The following is a 20,093-nucleotide window of genomic DNA, read 5'->3' as shown; positions in this document are numbered from 1 at the left end:
ACTAGAGTTATAAAGTTATTATTTAATAGCACTGACCACAAGAACCCCGAGTAAAGAATTGTGTAGATAAAATATTTATAAACTGAGAAAAAGCCATAAGGAAAACATATTAACAGTTATAAGCTCATGGATCAGCTCAGGAACAATCTTCCTTCTTAATAACTAATATATATAATTATAAAAGCTATGTAAATGATGGAATGAATATATTCCACCAAAACAAATACAAGCTACAAAGGCAGAATTATATATCTAGAATTTATATTCTATCGATCTAAGATTGAATTCCTTTTATAAGCAAATAATATCACCAAGGGCCTAGTTATAGTTAGGACTAGATTTTTTATGACCCAAAGAGTTCTCAAAAGTAGCAGTTTAAGCAAAATAGTAATTGATTTCTCTTGTGTGTAAGTCAGATATAGAGAGTCCTTGACTGCATGTTGTGTGAAATCTAAGCTACCCCCCCTTTGCACTAAATTATTCTTAGGATTTGCCTTCCATCTTCAAGGTTCAAGATGGAGTTTCAGTAACCACCCACCTATTCTCTAAGCAGCAGGATGAAGGGCAGATAAAGGAAGGGCAAAAGGCTCTCACAAATTCTTGTAAGGAGATTGCCAGAAGTTTCCTTGGTCTCATGGCCATTGCTGCCTTCGAAGAGGGCTGGGAAATGTGGTATTTATTCTGGGACATTATAGACCAGCTAAGATTCCCATTACCATGCAAGAAGGGCCAAGGAGATATGGAGACATATAATCTTTTGGATCTACTCAGCTACATGAAATTAGGTTTTGAAAAACCAACACAAGGGGCGCCTGGGTGTCTCAGTTGGTTAAGCATCTGCCTTCAGCTCAGGTCATGATCCCAGGGTTTGGGGATCGAGTCCCACATTGGGCTCCTTGCTCAGCAGGGAGCCTGCTTCTTCCTCTGCCTTCTGCTACCCCTGCTGTGCTCTCTCTCTCTCTCTGACTAATAAATAAATAAAATCTTTTAAAAAATACATGAGTTAATTATAAGAAAAAGAAAAACCAACATGCAAACCAAGACACAAGCTTCTGCTAATCCCATAAATTTACATTTTATTTTATCATTTTTTTAAAAATCCACCTAGAGGATTAATATTAAGGGTTATATAGATTTTGTATTTTCTATGTAAAACACCATTGAACTTAGCCAAGATTAATGCCATAATATTCATTATGCAGTAAAAATTGAAAATTTAAAAGGAACTCACTATTAAGGAAGGAAGGTGCCGAATTGACATTAAGTCATTTATAAAGATTCTTGGGTCAAAGTATGAATTGTAATTTTATTTCTTTTTATTATTTATGTAATTACAGTAAGTGTATTTGTTCATTTGCTAGGCAATTTTAAGGTATGATTTCCTGGACATTTAACAATTGCAAGTAATATACCAACTAAGAACATTTTCTCACTTTATTATTTTTTCTCTAATTTTTCCCCAGTAAAAAAAAAATTCAGAATCTGAATGCCTGGAAATATGATTCCATGTGTAGTCATTCCAGTGTTCGTATACAAATAACTGAACTGTAAAACTCACTTCCTGGCCATAAATATAACAAGTAAATGTCCTTGATACCTTTGGTGAAGACCTCAGGGGTCTACAGAATTCATTCTCTAATCCACCTTAATTTGAGAAATATCTTATCAATTAAGTGAGTTGGTCAATTAAGCGCAGAATAGTTCAGAACTAAACATTTCAGAACAGATGTTTTCAAGATTTAAGATAACTAGAACACATGTGCTCTCAACTGTTTGAATCTTAGAAACATGTTTAAAGATTTGTATGTTTTTCAGGGATGCCTGGCTGGCACAGTTGGTTAAGCATCTGCCTTCCGCTCAGGTCATGATCCCAAGGTCTAGGGATCAAGTCCTGCATCAGTCTCCTTGCTCAGCGGGGAGTCTGCTTCTCCCTCTGCCTGCCGCTCCCCCGCTTGTGCTCTTTCTCTCTGATAAATAAATAAAATCTTTTTTAAAAAATGAAGATTTGTATATTTTTCAGATTGTACACCACCAGAATGTTTTGTGACTACTGATAATTTTCACTTTTCTCAAACACGAATCATTAAAGCTTCTAAGTATTCGTAAAGTATTTGTTTCTCCTAGAAACTAGCCTTGAGTAGCTGAATGTAGAGAGCCGTCTGGTGTTAAAGTTGTACACAGAAATGTGAGAATGATGACAGTGAGAGACCAACAGTATTTCTTACAGTGGAATGTTATCAAAGTGGATAGCTATCCAAACTCATTTATTTATTATTTTATGTCACGGAACATTTATCATTAAACTAAAAGACCTCTAAATACCTATAAATATCTCTTGGCAGCTCTTCACTACAATGGTTTTAACAGGAGAAAAAGAAGTCAAGTAAGAGGAAGGGTAATAACACAAAATCCTGCCTGAAGGTAAGGACAAAAAAAGTGAAATTTGTCAATTTCAGTTTTCGGAACATCATAAATACAAAATTGGAGGGATTTTCTTGAGTAAATCTCAGTGTAGTTTTCATTAAACATTTCCTCTGAGAAAAATGTCCATAATGTTAAATGCTAATTTTATTAAAAAATACTTTTGAATACTTCTAGCTATTTAAAATACCTAGAACTTTACATGCAAGTAATTTAGTCGTTTTCACCTTTATGTGTTTTATTTTCCTTGAAATCAGTATGTGTTTACTGTTGCACAAATGAAAATTGTTCTACTTATCATTTACTTATCACATCCTATATCTGCAATGAATGGTGAAATTACTCCAACTTTATTTCACCAAGGACATCAGAATTCTTTTTAATCTGTTGAATTAAATTCAATATTATTTGGAAACCCTTATGAATATAAATGTAACTGTGAGTTAGTTTAGTGATTTATATATTTTCTGTAGCACTTCCACTGTTTGCATATAAGTCATCTAGTATTAATACTTTCCCTAATACATTAATATTTGGTCATGTTTTATGTTATAAAACAGATGATATAAAGAAAAACTATGTGCTATAAAATGTATTTATTGAGACACTATTATAAATTATAAATCAAGTGTTACTACTGAATTGCTTATCGTTGTAATATTACCATCTTCATAAAAACAGTTGCCGTCCTGGATACCTCAAAAGTCTATGTATTGTGTGTTCTAGATTGTTTATTTAAGTATTTCTGCTCACTCCTCAGTAGGAATTATCCAGACCTATCTTTTTGTGATTCATGAAATAATTGATAATATGTTTTTACTTGAATAACAATAGTATGTATCTTCTAGAGGACTCAAACTTGTGAAGGCTATAAAGAATTTAATACTTGAACCCTTTTCCATCTGCATCCATGACTGCATTACAGCAAAAATCTTTAAGAAATCCATAAGTGATATTATATCTCACCATAGTAATTTGCTCTACATAGTTTGTATTAAATGCTTGGGGGGGAGGGGCATGTGGGCCACACAGGGCCACACAGGAGTTGTATTCTGTGACAGAGTGAACCACCAGGGACTGTGGGAAGCAGGCTTTGTTGTATCAAAGGGTGAGGTGCTGCCTGGTTCCCATGGAGTTTGTCGTTTGCTTGTTAGAACAATCCTGCAGGCTGGCAGGGAATCCACTAGTCAGGATAAGCAGGAACTGCACCTGGTTAATTTGAGAAGGAGCACTGTTGACTAAGGGACCTTATCCAGAGCAGCAGAATGGGGAGGGAATTTGTGGCTAGGTCGTTTGAGGTCTTCCCAGTTTCCCCCGTTTGTCTAGGCAACACATATATTGGGCCTTCATTTTAAGCCTTACACCCTAGGCAATCAGCGTTGGCATGGACTGGTTGAGAGAAAAGAATGCCGGATACATCTAAGAAAGCCTGTGTCTTAGTCCTGACTCATATACATATTAGCTGCATGACTTTAGAAAAGTAATCTAACTCTCTGAGTTTGTTTTCCTCAAGAATATAACAGGAAAAAAAGTACATGACTTATGTCTCTCACAGGGTGTTATTATTTTTTTATTTTTAAAACTTAATTTGGAGAGATTATTGTAGACTCACATGAACTTCTAAGGAATAATACAGAAATATCTCTTGTACACTTACCTAGTTTCCTCCAGTGGTAACATCTTGCAGTACAATATAAATTGAGAACAATGTCACAATCATGATATTGACGTTGATACAGTCAAGCTGCAGAACATTTCTATCATCAGGGATCCCTCATTTTGCCCTTTCACAGCCACCCAGTCATCCCACTACACTTTCTGTTCCTGACCCCTGACAACCATTTCTGTATTTTTATCTATTCCTATATTTTTGTTCTTGCAAGAATATTTTACAACTAAAACTATACAGTATATGACCTTTTGGATTAACTTTTTTCACTCAGCACGGTTCCCTGGAGATTCATCCAAACTCTTCTGCATGTCAGTAGTCCATTCCTTCATGTTACAGAGCGGTCTTACATAGTACGATGCACCACACCTTTTTTTTATTTTTTTAACCATTTACACATTCGATGGACGTGTGGGTTGTTTCTAGTTTCTGGCCTGAACAAATGTGCTGTGAGCATTTATGTACAGGTTTTGTGTGAACATACAGTTCTTGTTTCTCTGAGATAAAAGCCCAAGAATGTAATTGCTAGGCCATGTGATAGTTTATGAGAAACTACCAAACTGCTTTCCACAGTGGCTGTACTATTCAACATGCCCATGAGCAATGTACAAGGAATCCAATGTCATCGCGTCATAACCAGCATTTGGTGTTGTCAGTATTTTTTATTTTAGCCATTCTCATACAGTGGTTTTAACTGGCATTACCCTAATGGCTAATGATGTTGATTATTTATCTGTTTAAATGTTTGCCAAATGTATATCCTCTTTGGTGAAATACATTTTTATGTCTTCCACCCATTTTCAAATTGGATTGATTTCAGGGGTCAGGGTTTGTGTTTGTTTTTTTGTTTTTACTGTTGAATTTTTGAGAATTCATTATGTATTCTACATATGAGTTGTTTGTCAGATATGTACTTTGCAAATATTTTCTCCCAGTCTCTAGGTTGTCTTTTCATCTTCTTAACAGTTTTTTGAAGAGCAAAAGTTTTTAGTTTTATCAAAGTCCAATATATCCATTTTTCTTTCTAAGGATCATCATTTTGGTGTCAAATCTAAGAACTCTGACTAGCCCTAGATTCCAAATATTTTATCCTGAAGTTTATCCAAAAGTTTTATAATTTTTCATTTTGTATTTAAGTTCATGAACATATTTTCATAATAAGGTATGTGGATTAGTTGGAGGTTTGTATTTTTGTTTATGGATGTCCAATTACTCTAGCACAGTTTGATGAAAATGCTATCTTTCCTCCATTGATTCGCTTATGAACCTTTGTCAAAAAATCAGTTGAGTGTATTTGTGTGGATCTATATGTGGGTTCCCTGATCTGTCTCTTTGATCAGTGTGTATATTCCTTTACGATATGATATTCACTTGATAATTTTAACTGTATAGTAAGCCTTAATAATGGATAGAATGATTTCTCCCATCACATTTTTTTTTGGTCAAGATTGTTTTAGCTATTCTATGGCTTCTGTGTTTCTATATGAATATTAGAATGGGCTCATCTGTGTCTACAAAAATTCTTGCAGAAAGCTGAGTAAGAATTGCATTAATTACATAGATGAATTTGGGAAGAATTGACATCTTTTGAGACTCTGTTGAGTCTTCCAATCCATGAACACAGTGTATCTTTCCGATCTTAGAGGGAAAATATTCATCTATGATGATTAAGTAAAATGTCAGCTGTAGGTGTGTTATGGATGCTCTTTATCAAGTTGAGGAAGACCCTTTCTATTCCTAGATTGCTGAGAGTTTTTGTCTTGATTGGATGTTGGATTCATCAAATGTTTTTCTGCATTAATTAATATAATCATATACTTTTCCTTCTTTAGCCTGTTGATATGATAGATTACATGATTAATTTTCAAATGATGAACCAGTTTTGCATATATAAAAAAATCCCCCTGTAGAATAGGATAGAGTTCTTGGTCATGGTGTAGAAAACTTTTTGTTCTTTGCTGGATTTGCTTTGCTCATATTTTAAGAATTTTGGATCTAAGTTCATGAGAGAATAAGAGATTTGGGTTTGTAGTTTTTCTTTCTGTTTTTTTTTTTTTTCTTAATCTTTTTTTTTTTTTTTTTGTATCCGGTTTGGGATCAAGGTAATACTCGTTTCATAAAATGAGTTGGCAAATGTTCTCTTGTCTTCTATTTTCTGGGGAATATTGAGTAAAGCTGGTCTTAATTCTTTCTTAAATATTTAGTAAAATTTAACAGTGAAGCTGTCTGGGACTGGAGATTTCTTTCTGGGGAACGTCTTAATTAGAAATTTGTTTGTTTGTTTGTTTTTTAAGATTTATTTATTTATTTGACTTGGGGGAGGGACAGAGAGAGAAAGAGTCCTAAGCAGACTCTGCACTGAGCACAGAGCCTGATGGGGGGGCTGAATTTCAGGACCCTGAGATCATGACATGAGCCAAAACCAAGAGTCAGATGGTCAAATGACTATGTCACCATGGTGCCCCAGAAATTTGTTTTATTTAATTATTATAAGACTTATCAATTTCATTTGGGCTGAGTTTTGCTGCTTGAAGTTTTAGAAAATCAATACATTTCTAATCTGTCAAATTTGTGACTATGAAGTTGTTTATAGTATCCCCTTATTATCCTTTGAATAATGAGGATCTGTAGTGATAGCCCCAGTTTCATTTCTGATATTGGTAATTTGTGTCTTTTCTCTTTTTACCTTTGTCAGTCTTGCTAGAGGTTTATTCATTTTATTGATATTTTTGAATAATCGGTCTTCTGTTTTATTTTTTTCATTGATCTTTCTCTATTGTTTTCCTGTGTTAATTTCATGGATTTCTACTCTTCCTAATTACTATTATTTTTTTCCTCTGCTTGCATTAGGTTTTTCTCTCCTTTTTCTAGCTCTTAAGACAGGAATTTAGATTATTGATTTGAAACTACTCTGATGGAAACATTTAATGCTGTAAATTTCTCTCAGCATTGCTTTAGGTGTATCTCACATGTTTTGATGTATTGTATTATTTTTATTCAATTCTATGATTTTTTTGTTTGTTTCCTTTGAGACTTCCTATTTAGCTCATGGATTGTTTGGAAAGGTGTTGTTTAATTACCAAAGGTTATGAGATTTTCTTGTTTCTCTATTATTGATTTCTAGTTGTATTCCATAGTGGCTGGAAAACATACTCCGTATGATTACAATGTCTGAATTTTTTGAGATCTGTTTTATGACCCAGGATATGACTTATATTGATGAGTGTTTCATGGGCACTTAAAATAGATGTGAGCTCTGCTTTTGTTAAGTGAAGAGTTGTATATGTGACAATTAGATCCTGTTGGTTGATAGTTTGTTAGTTCTTCTATATATTTGCTAACTTTCTATTGATTCTATTGATTAATGAAAGTAGGGTGTTGAAATCTCCAACCATAATTGTGGATTTGTCTGTTTTACCTTTTAACTCTATTAGTTTTTGTTTTATGTGTTTTGAAGGCCTGTCATGTGGTATATGTACATGTTAATGATCACTTAACTTCTGTATTAGTTTGCTAGGACTGCCATAACAAAATACCATAGACTGGATGTCTTAAACAGCAGAAATTTATTCTCTCACAGTACTGGAGGCTGTGTTCAAGTTCAAGATCAAGGTGGCAGCAAGTTTGGTTTTTCCTAAAGCCTCTCTTCTTGGCTTGTAGATGGCTACCTTGTGCTCCTCACATGGCCTTTTCTCTGTGAATGCACTTTCTTGATATCTCTTCCTCCTCTTTTAGGGACTCCAGTAATGCTGGATCAGGGCCCCGCCCTTATGATCTCATTTAACCTTAATTACCTCTTTAAAAGCCCAATCTCCAAACACAATCACATTGGCCGAGACACTTTAACATAAGAACTTTGAGGTAATGGTCTATAAAAATTCTTAGTGTATTTATCCTTTTAACATTATGTAATATCTTTATCTCTTGTAAATTTCTTTGCTCTGAACTCTACTCCCTCTGATATTAATACAGTTACTCGCATTAAAAAAAAAAATCTCAACATATCTTTTTCCACTCTCTTAGTTTCAGCCTACTTATGATATGTTTGAAGTTAGTTTCTTGGAAACAGCATATAGTTGGATCATGGATTTTTTAAAGCCAATCTGCCAATCACCGTCTTTTTATCAGTGTATTTAGATTACCTATGTTTAAAGTTATTATTGATATAGGATTGTGTTAGTCTGTGATTTTATTTGTTTTCTATCTATTTCCTCTATTTTTCATTCCTCAGTTTTTCTTTTTGAACCTTCCTTTAGATTACATGGACATATTATAGAATTCTACCTTTTTTGCTTACAGTGTTTTTGAAAATATTGCTTTGTATATATCTTAGTGGTGGATCAGTGAGTATAATATACATATGTAATATCACAACTAACTGTTATGGACATATTACCACTTCAAATGAAGTCTGGAAGCCTTAGTTCTATTTAGGCCTCTGTTCCTCCCCATTTTCAAAATGTAATTGTCATAATTATTTTCTCTGTGAACATGGAGCACCACATAATTTTTGCTTCAACTATCTGATATGATTTTAAAAACACATAGGGAGAAAAAAAACTATATATTTAACCCAGTGTTTACTCATGCTATTTTTCTTTCCTTTCCTTTTTTTTTTTTTTTTTCACTCCCGAAATTTCGGAAGTATTCTCATCATTTTCTTTCTATTTGAAGGGTCTCTCTTAGCAATCCTTTAAGGGTAGGCTGCTAGCAACAAATTCTCTCAATGTTCCTTTGTCTGAGCGTGTCTTTATATCCTGCTTTATTCCTGAAATATAGCTTTGCCAGATATAGAATTTGGGGTTGACAGTTCTTTTCTTTCACCACTTAAAAAATATTGTCCCCCTTGCCTCTGGCTTTCACTGTCTCCATGGGAAATCCACTTTCACTTGATTTGGTGTTTCCCTATAGATAATGCATCATTTTTCTTTGACTGCCTTTAAGATATTTTCCTTTGTCTTTCATTTTCAGAAGTGTAATTATCATGATTCATGGAGTAGATTTCTTTATGCTTATCTTATATGGGCTTCATTCATCTTCTTGGATCTGTCCACTTATGATTTTCACCAAATCTAGAAAATTTTCATTGATTATTTATTTGAATACTTTTCCAGATCCATATTTTTTCTCTTTTCCCTTGGTTTTCCAATAATACAAATGTTTGATTGTTGTTTTGTCTCACATGTCCCTGAGACTAGGTTTAGATTTTTTTGTTTTTTTGTTTGTTTGTTTGCTGCTGCTGCTGCTTCTAGCAGATGGACCCCATAGTCATGGATGGGAAGTCAGTGACGATGGGCAGATCTGATTGCTGTAGCCACTAGGTATGGGTTTTCCTCTTAGGTCCTCTATTTGCCCTTCCCTTTTCTAGTTTCTTGGCCAAAGAGACCAGGGTTGTGTTTGTGTGTGTGTGTGCGTGTGTGCGTGTTTATGTTTTGTTAATGTTGAGATTTCTCTCTGTGTGTGTTTTGTTTTGTTCTGTTTTTCTTTTTCTGGTTGCTGTTTTGTTTTGTTTTCTATGCCTGTTGGCAGTTTGACTGGGTGTTCTCTCTATCACTCATCTAGGATATATGAGAGATAACAAAGAAAAGCCAAAGATCTACCTGGATATTGTTCAAGTCCTGATGTCCCTTAGCCTTCTATAGGCTTCTTTCCACCTTACAGAGTCCTTTCATGTTTGTGGAATTATTTCCAGGGTATGCATTCATATTTAGAGGATATAAAGAGGGAAAAGTCAATCTAAGCCAACTTGTCTCAGTAACATATTACAAGATTGTTTTTGACATTTAAAAAATATTGTTGCATGCTTGTTCTTTTGGTGAACAATTATGAATAAGACAGTGTCTGTCCTTGTTAGGATCAAATGATATGATAATGTAAAAGCAACTATTAAAGTGAAAAACAAGTCGACTGGTATTATTTTTATCGTTACTGAATTAAACAAAGGTATTCACTTTTTATAAAGTAAAATAGTAAATTCTAGTATCCATAAATCTTCATTGTAGGTGTATTCATTAATTAATGTGGACATTACATCATCTAGATTTTGTAATTTTTACATTGATTTATATAACTAATATTATTGCTATGTATCTATGGCAAAAATAAATTGTATTGGAACTGCTTTCTGATATAGCATATGATAGAGAATGTATGTTTTTATCAGATATTTTTAAGTATTTGTTATTTAGCTTTCAGAACATATTGATTCTTTATAATCAGTTTACTTGGCTTGCTTGTTTGTTAACATTCTCTATGACTTGTGCTATTTCCTATACAAAAGATTACAATTTTTGGTAAATTTTCATTTCCATTATATGTTCCTTGCTTGTGGAAGGTAATTTATCCTTGAAGATATGATCTGTCAAATTCCAGGTTCTATTTGAGACAAAATTTGATTTCTCTATTGATTTTGTTTTAATATGTTTCCTTGATTAAATTTTCTGTATGGTATTTTATTTTATTTTAATATTCTGGCCAATATGGCTTATCTGTCCTGATATGATCGTCTTTGACAATTTTATTTTCATTTTATTTATATTAAAAACTAAAAATTTTACATACAGTTGGGAATCCTGAGTAAAAATCCATGTAGATGCAGGTATACACACATCCCTGACATTTAATTAACTAAATAGCAGGGACTAACATAGCAACATTTTTATGCTTTCAGATACTTGTACTTATGTTTTACACTTTAGTAATAATCTTCACTGCCAATATAAGAGACAACTCCCGTCATTCCAAAATTACCAACTTGGCAACCTGGTTGAATAGATCTATATTACAGTACTTCATGTAAGTGCTAGACTGTTAAAATAAAGAGACCCCAAAATACCATATCTTTGTTTAGAGAGGTGACTTTTCTGTCATGTAACAATCCAATCTACTATGACCCTATCACCTATCACATTGTTCCTGGCTTCGTGGCCAATGCCCAATCACTGTTACATCCATGTTCTAGTTTGTGAATAGGGGAAAGAGAGGCAGAAAGTCCACAACAACTAATTTTCTTGGAAGTTTCATCACTTCCCTTCATATTATTTTGGTAATAACTTAATCGCATAGCCACATCTAGCCACAGGCAGCCTGGAGAATATAGTGTCTCGTCAGGTATTTACACGCTGAGGAAAAATTGAGAGAACGATTTGGAGTACAACCTTCAACTTTCCACAATTTCTCAATATTTTACTCTAGAATTCTCTTCAATAAACTGAAAATTTAGATATCTTATCTCAATAAACAGTAGAAGATAAAAGGAGACTTCAGATACAACTATTTTACTATTAAGCTGAATGAATACTAAACTCTAATTCTACCATACTTGATTCTCATCTCTAACGTCTAGGTTTAGGGAATCTTCAAAAAACATTTTTATGGGTGGTAAATAAATACTAAGTAATATAACATAGTTACTCTCTGCACTATTTCTTAAAAGCTTTAGAATCCAAGGAAAGCATAAATGTCCTTTATTAAGATTGTGGAGGCCTTTTTGACTTTCAGTGAGTTTCTATAAATTTTTATTTTCCTCTCAATGAAAGTTTGGGTGATTCTAATTGCACAGTTATGTGACAAACCATTAATCAGACAACCAGTAAAACATAATAAGAGGCCTTGGACCTCAGGAAAGTCCCCAGGCCTCTATAAACATGTGCAGAAGCATTTGGCTATCCTAACTGCCACCAACCAAATGCTTACTTCGCTACAATTGGAAACCAATTTGGAAACTCACATACAAATATGAAAGCCAAATTTTCTGCTGAAACAAATGTTTTCAACTGAAACAAATGCTTGGGTTGCTCACATGTGCCCAAACCAAATATTTTCTTGTAACAATCAATTTGCTTCCAAGCCATCCATACTCTGCATCATTTATTAGCTAAACAAGACTTGATATTCTCCTACACTTCTATTCTGCTTCATTTTGAAAAACAATGAGGAAATACCTACTGATTATGAAATTCTGTACTTTGTGGAAACAGTATTTTATGAACAGTACCTTCACATGCCCTATGCCCTCTTCCTGCAATATAATATCTGTTATTCAGTTTTTGTCTCAATCATAACTTCTTCAAGGAAACCTTCACTGTCTAAGGTTAATTTCACAAATGTCATACATTTATTTTTGTGATTTTTTTTAAATGTCTCACACTACAAAGTAAGTGAAATAAGGGCAGCAACTGTGTATCATGTGTAAAATCAAGCAATCGTTTTTGGCTAAATAAGTGGGGACATAGTGTCTAATTCATGGGATTGATTTGAAAATTAAATAAGTTGTGGCATGTGAAACACTCAGGATCTAGCACATGGAAGGCATCAATTTTCCCCCCCGATAATAATATAATTGAAGAGAATAATATAATTCCTTCCAATAAAGTAAAAGCTCAATGAAGTAAGAATTTTTCACCCTAATATGTATTAATATTTAAACTTAGAAGAATGTTTAGGATATAACACATTTATAATAAATAAATAAGCAAATGAAAAAAGAATGGAATCCAAAGAATACAAGCATATTTAGAGAAAAATATCTCAACTTCATTAGTAGTTCAAAAAATGAGTAAATAAATTGTGTGTGTGTGTGTGTGTAAAATTCCTTTTTCTTTGAACTGTGTTGATTGATATAATAACTACAGATGGAGTGTGAAAATGAAGATAATTAGGTGACGCTTAAGGCTGTTTATACTAGAAGCACTGTGCATACTTCTAGAAATTTTAGGGCCATTTGATGAGGGTCAGTCTTGAATCTATTGTACTTCCATGTGGCTTAATTAAGATTGACTTACTTTGTGAAATATCTGTCATGAAAATGATGTGACTGGAATTACGAAAATCTCTAAACTTGAAAAAGATAACTAGAACATACCAATCTTTGGTCAATATCAATCATCAGTATACATAAAAATGCTTGAAACAGCTTTCGGTATAAAGTAAAACATGATAATTAAAAACACACTGAATCATAACAGCAGGTATCACCAGTAGAAAAGACATTAAGACAAAACAAGATAGAAAAAATGGAAAGGAAGAAGAGAGAAAGAGAGAGAAACCGTATCATTGAAAGTTCTGTAGAAAGGCTGTTTTTTTTTTCCAATGCATTCTGGAAATGAATGGGACATTGGAAACTAAGGTCCCTTCATGGCATTTCTTGTGCTTATTGTATATGGTGTAAGTTTGTCCTGTCACGTTATTAGTGAAATGGTGATAGTCTGGAAAGGAAAGCATAGTATGTAGTTGTATGTAAAATTGATTGCTCATTTTCTTTACTGCAATAATGGATACTGAGATCATTTGTTAATAGGTTCTTTCAAAACTGAGGCAAGAATAATGTATACACTCTCCTAATTACTACTGATGAAAGGAAAGGCCCATGCTGAGTCACCCTCAACATGATGCCAAACACAGAGGAGTTGGCTGTGCTCCCCTGCACCAATGTGTGGATGCAATTGTATGACTTAAGCCACTGAGTTTGTTGTTTTAAAAATGTTTGTGAGACTTGTGATGAGCACCAGGTGTTGTGTGAAGTGCTGAATCACTATATAGTACACCTGAAATTAATGTTACACTGATGTTAACTAACTAGAATTTAAATAAAAAACTTTAAAAAAAATGTTTGCAAGGGACACCTGAGTGGCTCAGTCATTTAAGCATCTGACTCTTGATTTTGGCTCAGGTCAGGATCTTAGGGTTGTGAGATTGAGCCCTGCATGGGGCTCTGTGCTTAGCGGGGTGTCTGCTTCTTCTCCCTCTCCCTCTGCCTCCACCCCCACTCCCTGTGCATACTCACGCTCACTCTCTTTCTAGAATAAATAGATTTTTTAAAAATATGTTTATGAGGGATTTGTTTGATTTTCAAAAATGTGATTAGAGGCTCGAGTCAAAAGCTAAAGCCTGTTTGAGCAGACAGCTCTCAATTACGTTTTAGATATCAAGGAATATAGGTTTTTTGTTTTGCTTTGTTTTTATCTAAAAGCATTTGTATTTTTCTTTACCTAAGCATTTGTATTTTTCTCTTATTTTCCATAATGAATATGCCTGTGTGCTTTATGTTAATATTCAGTGATTTCAACACAGCTTCTTGATATTTGTCTCTTTAAGAACTATCAGAAAAGCAAGATATACACATTTCTATAGAGAGCTGCTTTAACATGATTTTTATAAATGACTTACAAATTTTATTCATATCCTAAATATTCAATATAGAAAACCTATGTAGTTTTGTCAATATCATCTGTGTAGGGAAACAATCTCAAAAACTCAGATTCCAACTTTTCAGTGATCAAAGATAAAGTCAGAAAATTTTAAAGATTTATTTATTTATTTCAGAAAGAGAGAGACCATGAGCAGGAGGGGCAGAGGGAGAGAGAGTCTTAAGCAGACTCCACACTGAGCACAGAGCCCAACGCAGGGCTCTATCTCATGACCCTGATCATGACCTGAGCCGAAACCAAGAGTCGGTCGCTTAACTGACCACATCACCCAAATGCTGCAAGAGTCATAAGATTTTAAATATTGTTTAAAAATTTTTGAGACAATTATTTATAGCTTGATTCATTCAGAAAAGAATGTGCAAAAGCTTATATGTACATATGTGCAGTATGGAACAAAAGTAAAATATACTAATTTCAGGAAATAAAAGGAAAATAAATGCTGGAAAATAATGTGAAATAGAAGGTAAATGTACAATATCACCACTATAAATTCTTACTTGGTGAGAAAAAGGTGGGCCACACATAGGTTCTATGAGGCCTCAGAACCAGAAGAAATAAGGAAAGATTCAGAGCTAAGTTACACATTGTCAGAAGGGGTCCCCAGGTCCACATTATTAATTTAGGAGGTGTTTATTCAGGAAAAAATTCTTTTTCTTTCTTTTTTTTTTTTTTTAAACTAAGTGCTAAGAGAAATCTCTTTCATTGGTCCTGATGAGAATACTGCATGATGTAGTGAATATTGCATTCAAGAATATCGCACTATGAATACCATGAATATTTCACGATAGATTCCTCTTATCATGTATCAGGGAAGTACAGTGTCACAGTTTCAGTTCACATGTCAGAAAAAGAAGCCTAGAATGTACTCAAAATGTTGCCCAAGTACAGCATGTACTTAAAATGTTGTCAAGTACAAATGATCTGGTCTGACTACAGTTATAACAACCTGATTAAAATGTTTTTAGTGAAAAATAATTTTATGACTATTTAATATTTTTTTTTCTCCTGGGGCATAAAGAACATTTGTTAAAGATGCAAAATAGGGTGCCTGAGTGGCTCAGTTGGTTAAGCAGCTGCCTTCGGCTCAGGTCATGATCCTGAGGTCATTGGATAGAGCCCCACATAGGGCTCCCTGTTGGGAGCCTGCTTCTCCCTCTCCCTCTGCCCCTCCCCCTGCTCGTGCTCTCTCTCTCTCTCTGCCAGATAAATAAAATCTTCTTAAAAAGATGCAAAATAATATTCATATTCCTATATATACACATATATACATATATATCATACTTATTTAATCAGAGTGTCTAATAATACTATGAATACCTATTACCAGTCATGCTACACAGGAAATAAAACATTTCCATTATTTTGTAATCCCTTTCAAGATTCTTCTCCACCCCATCCTCTTTTCTTTATTAAGTGAGATTATTTCCTGAGTTTCATGTCTATTGTTTCTTTACTTTTAATTATTATTGTACTAAAATGATTTTTACCCTTAACAATATACTATTTAATTTTTCATATTTTATGAGTTTGTGTAAATTGAATCAGCTCTATACATTTAGCTGCAATTTGGTTTTTTTGCCTTTCATTTTATTCCTGAGAGTCAGCCATGTTATTTTTTTTATAGCTGTCATTTATTCATTTATACTGACATGTAGCATTCCTTTATACATCATTATTTATTTATGGATGCTACTGTTCATGGACAATTGATTTGTTTTCTATTTTTGGCTGCCATGAACATTCTGATACATGTTTCCAGGTACACATCTTTTTCTAAGGTGAATACTAAGGAAAGTATCCGGTGGGTCATTGGTATGCCCATCTTCAGCTTTACTAAATCATGGCATTTTTGCCCCCTAATTGGCTCTGCTAATCTAAAGTCACCAACAGTACAACATTCCAGATTTCCCACAGCTTCATCTTTACTTCCTTTTGTCAAACCTCTTTTATTTCCACAAATCTCCTGAGTGTGAAATTGTATTTCATTGGTTTAAATTAGTATTTCCCTGATTACTAATAGTTCTAGAATATCTGCATGCCTATAGGCTAATTTTCATGTGCTTATTCAGTACTTTTGACCATTTACCTTTTGAATCATCATTTTTTCTTTTATACATCATTTTTTTTCTTTTTTGGTCAGCTACATACTGCAAATATTCTTTCTGTTTCTACCTTGCATTTTATTTTCTACTTGATATTTTGAACAACTGGGATTTTAAATATTAGTATTGTCATGTTAACCCCTATTGTACTTTTGCTATTGATTGCTAAGAAATGAATTTCTACAGAGGTCACAAAGTATTCATCTGTATTGTCTCCTGAAATTTTTATTGCTTTTTCTTTCATAGTAGTTTTTAATCATTTCCACCAGGAAATGATTTCCTTATATCCCTAGAAGTGAACATAACCAATCATACCGGCATCATTTATTTAAGTCTGTCAATTCATACAGAACCAAAGGCAGCTTTGTGGTAAATCAAAATCTACGTATTTGTGGATTGTTTCTGGGCTTTCTATACTACTTCTTGATGTTTTTTGGTTCTTACACCAATGCCACTGTCTTACTTACCATAGATCTTTAATTATTTATGATATTTCATGAGGCATTTCCCCTTTCCTTAAGTTCTTCACAGGAATACTTGGAAAATTTTGGCCTTTTTTCTCACATATAAACTTTAGAATCATCTTGACAAGATCCACAAAATAAACAAGGGATTCTAATGTAAAATTTATCAAATCTATAAATTTGTTTGGGGAGTATTGGCATTTACATGTCATAGAACCTTTCCGTCTTTGAATCTGGTCCATGTCTCAATGTATTTGTCTTCTTTAGTTTCTCCCAATGAAGCATTTAAATTTTCTTCAAAAGAGTATGTTAGTATACTTCTAGTAACCTTATTTCTGATGTGACTATAAATGGCATCCTTTTAAAATTATGTTGTCTAACAGAGTTTTTTGTTGCTGTTGTGGCATATAGAAATGCAAGTGAGCTTTATATTAAAATTTTTAATACAACAAACAGTAAAATCTTCTTAGAAGTTACAGCTTATTTGTATATTTTTGTTTTTTCGATGGAGGTAATTATGCCATCTGTGAATAATTATATCCTCAACCTTATGCATATAAATGAAAGGGCGAAACAAACACTGACATTCTGTCTGTCTCATTCAGAGCTCTTGACCTTGCTACGATGCCAAATCAATGTTGTTTTTTAAATGATAGCCGAACTTTTCAAAAATTCTATGTCCAAGAATAGATTTTTTAAAATGACAAAATTGAGCATGCTAAATAAGTCATTGCATCCCTAATTCTTAGTAACATCTCTAATGCTAAATATAGTCTAACTGTATTTATCATGATTTGTTTTATAATTTAATTATTCATTTGGAGTACTTGTATAACAAATATTTTATATCTTACTTTCTTCTTTCCTTTAGCTCCTTTGAAAACTGCTAATATTAATACAAGTCTTAGGTTTAGGGAAAAAAATAATGACATCTTATGCTTTCATGGTGTTTTATACTTTTTAGAGAACATTTAAATCCATTATGTCAATCAGTCATAAAACTTCTATGAATTGAGATGTCATTGCATTATTTCACAGGTGAATAATTTATTGAATTTAATTAAAAATAGGGGAAAAGGATGTTGGAAGCCTATATCATATTTATTCTGTGTTAAACATAAGCAATATCACACCATGATTAAATTATAAATGACTTTTTTTGAAGAATAAAGGTGTTATTAGGAAAACACCAATAACAGAAAAAAAAATTGCTTGTTCCTCATTAAGCCCCATCTCATTTTTCCTGTGACTGAATTTCAGAAATATTAGATATTCCTACAAGACAAATTTCCCTCCAGTAGAAAGAAGGGCTATATTGATCAATACTCAATAGGAAAAAAAGCTAGAAAGCGGTACTTATTATTGATCTAATTCCTCAAAAACATATAAATAAAACTGCATTTACCAATGCACATAGGAGATAAGCTCAGAAAGGGTATCAAGTATTCATTCATATCCTTTTACCTAATCTTGTGACAAACAGTGATATTTAGGGGCCACAGACCAGGGTTAGAAAACATGCAACTAAATGATTCACAGGGACACTGACATAATTTCCTTAGGTTTTAAATCATATTCATCTTCATAGTGTTCCTGAGCCAACTGCTGTGGGTTACTTTGTGTCTTTTTATGTGGTTATCCCTCCAGCGCATACAATACTTCCTTTGCAATAGTGTTTTGTGTGTGCTGTCGAAAATCGATAACCTTGAATGCTGCATGCAGTGGCGAGCCCACCAACTGTCAGTCAGACAGGGAGGGAGAAGAGAATTAAGATATTGCATTTTAGGCATGTGTATTAACTCACCATCTAACATGGAAAAAATAATGAGTGTAACCCTCACAATGGTGGAGTATAGGGAGCTTTTAAATAGGGAGTTTAATCTCCTTTAGAGCAAAGCCACACTCTCGGTTGCCCTAGGTTTTTGGCAAGATTCCCAGAAGCTGCAGTCATTCACAAGCTACACACTCTGTTCTTAGGAAAATTGCTTTGGGATCTTCACACAGTGCAACCAATGCTCTCATTTTGGACGCTTCATCTGTAAAAAATCCCCTCACACATGTGTATACACGTGCGTGGTACTTAACTCAGCCACCACCAAAGAATGGAGCACTGCTGGGATTTGAACCTGTGGTTGCAGGAAGTCCAAGTATTTCAAACCTTATGTGTCATCTATAAAACCATTCCCTCTGGCTGATTATTCTGGAATTAAAATGTAGTTTATGTTAAGCAAGCTTGGAAATTTCCCAAATCAAATAAGCTTGTTTAGAGAGGCTTGTTCTACTCTCTTTGCGAATGCTGAAGCCACAGCTTTATTTTACCTTGGTCGTCTTTGACTTTTGTAATGTACTCCATGTTCTCATTCACACTCAACTCTGCTTTGAGAAAGATTTTTCTGTAAGATGTGTTTATTGTGACTGTAAAATATAATACAGTACATAGTATGTATTTACTTATTTAAATTCTTGAGCTATGAAAAATTATGTGAATGTTTCATTTTGAAGGCAATCTCTTTTATCACTTAGGGTTTGTTTAACAGAATAGAGCTTGAGATTGTATTTTGACTGATTAAAATGGCTCATGAGACGAATATGTGTATCTTTTCCTTATGTGCTATTTTTTGTGGCTGTGTATATTTGATTTTTACATTAATTGAGGTCAGATTCAATAATTATAGCTGCACTATATTTTTCATTCATATACTCCATTTTGAAAAATTGAATTTTATATAAATGTCCTAATTTGGAAAATGCGCAGCAAGAATACTTGTAGGTCAGCTTTTAGCTATACGCAAATTCCTAAATTTATATAACTATCACTAAACAAAAAAGGCAAAATAGAATATAACATCTGCCACCACCGCCACCAACAGCAAAAGCAGAAGACAATGTTTATTCTACCTCTTCATGACATATGATTTTGCTAATAATATAAATGAAAATAAACAGATTCCTTTTAAGCTTTGGCCAAAAATATTTATAGTAATTAAGCTATTTAGTTATTGAAGTTGTATGATCCTGACAGCATTAACTGGCAATTATGAGGGAGTTCTCCAGAGCATCAGGTTTGCATGCAGAAAAGTCAGATACCCTAAACTACTGCTTTCTTTGAATACACGCTGGTTGTTCTGTTAACCTCTTACAAATACCTATTGGTTCTTTGTCAAAAGACACTTTCTTTGCTATCATCATGTTATATTTCCTCAGAGCATTACCCTCACCCTCTCCCCAG

The sequence above is a fragment of the Ursus arctos genome, unplaced genomic scaffold, assembly GCF_023065955.2.
Source record: "Ursus arctos isolate Adak ecotype North America unplaced genomic scaffold, UrsArc2.0 scaffold_13, whole genome shotgun sequence".
NCBI classification, from domain to species: Eukaryota; Metazoa; Chordata; class Mammalia; order Carnivora; family Ursidae; genus Ursus; species Ursus arctos.
This window is presented reverse-complemented; position numbering follows the sequence as displayed.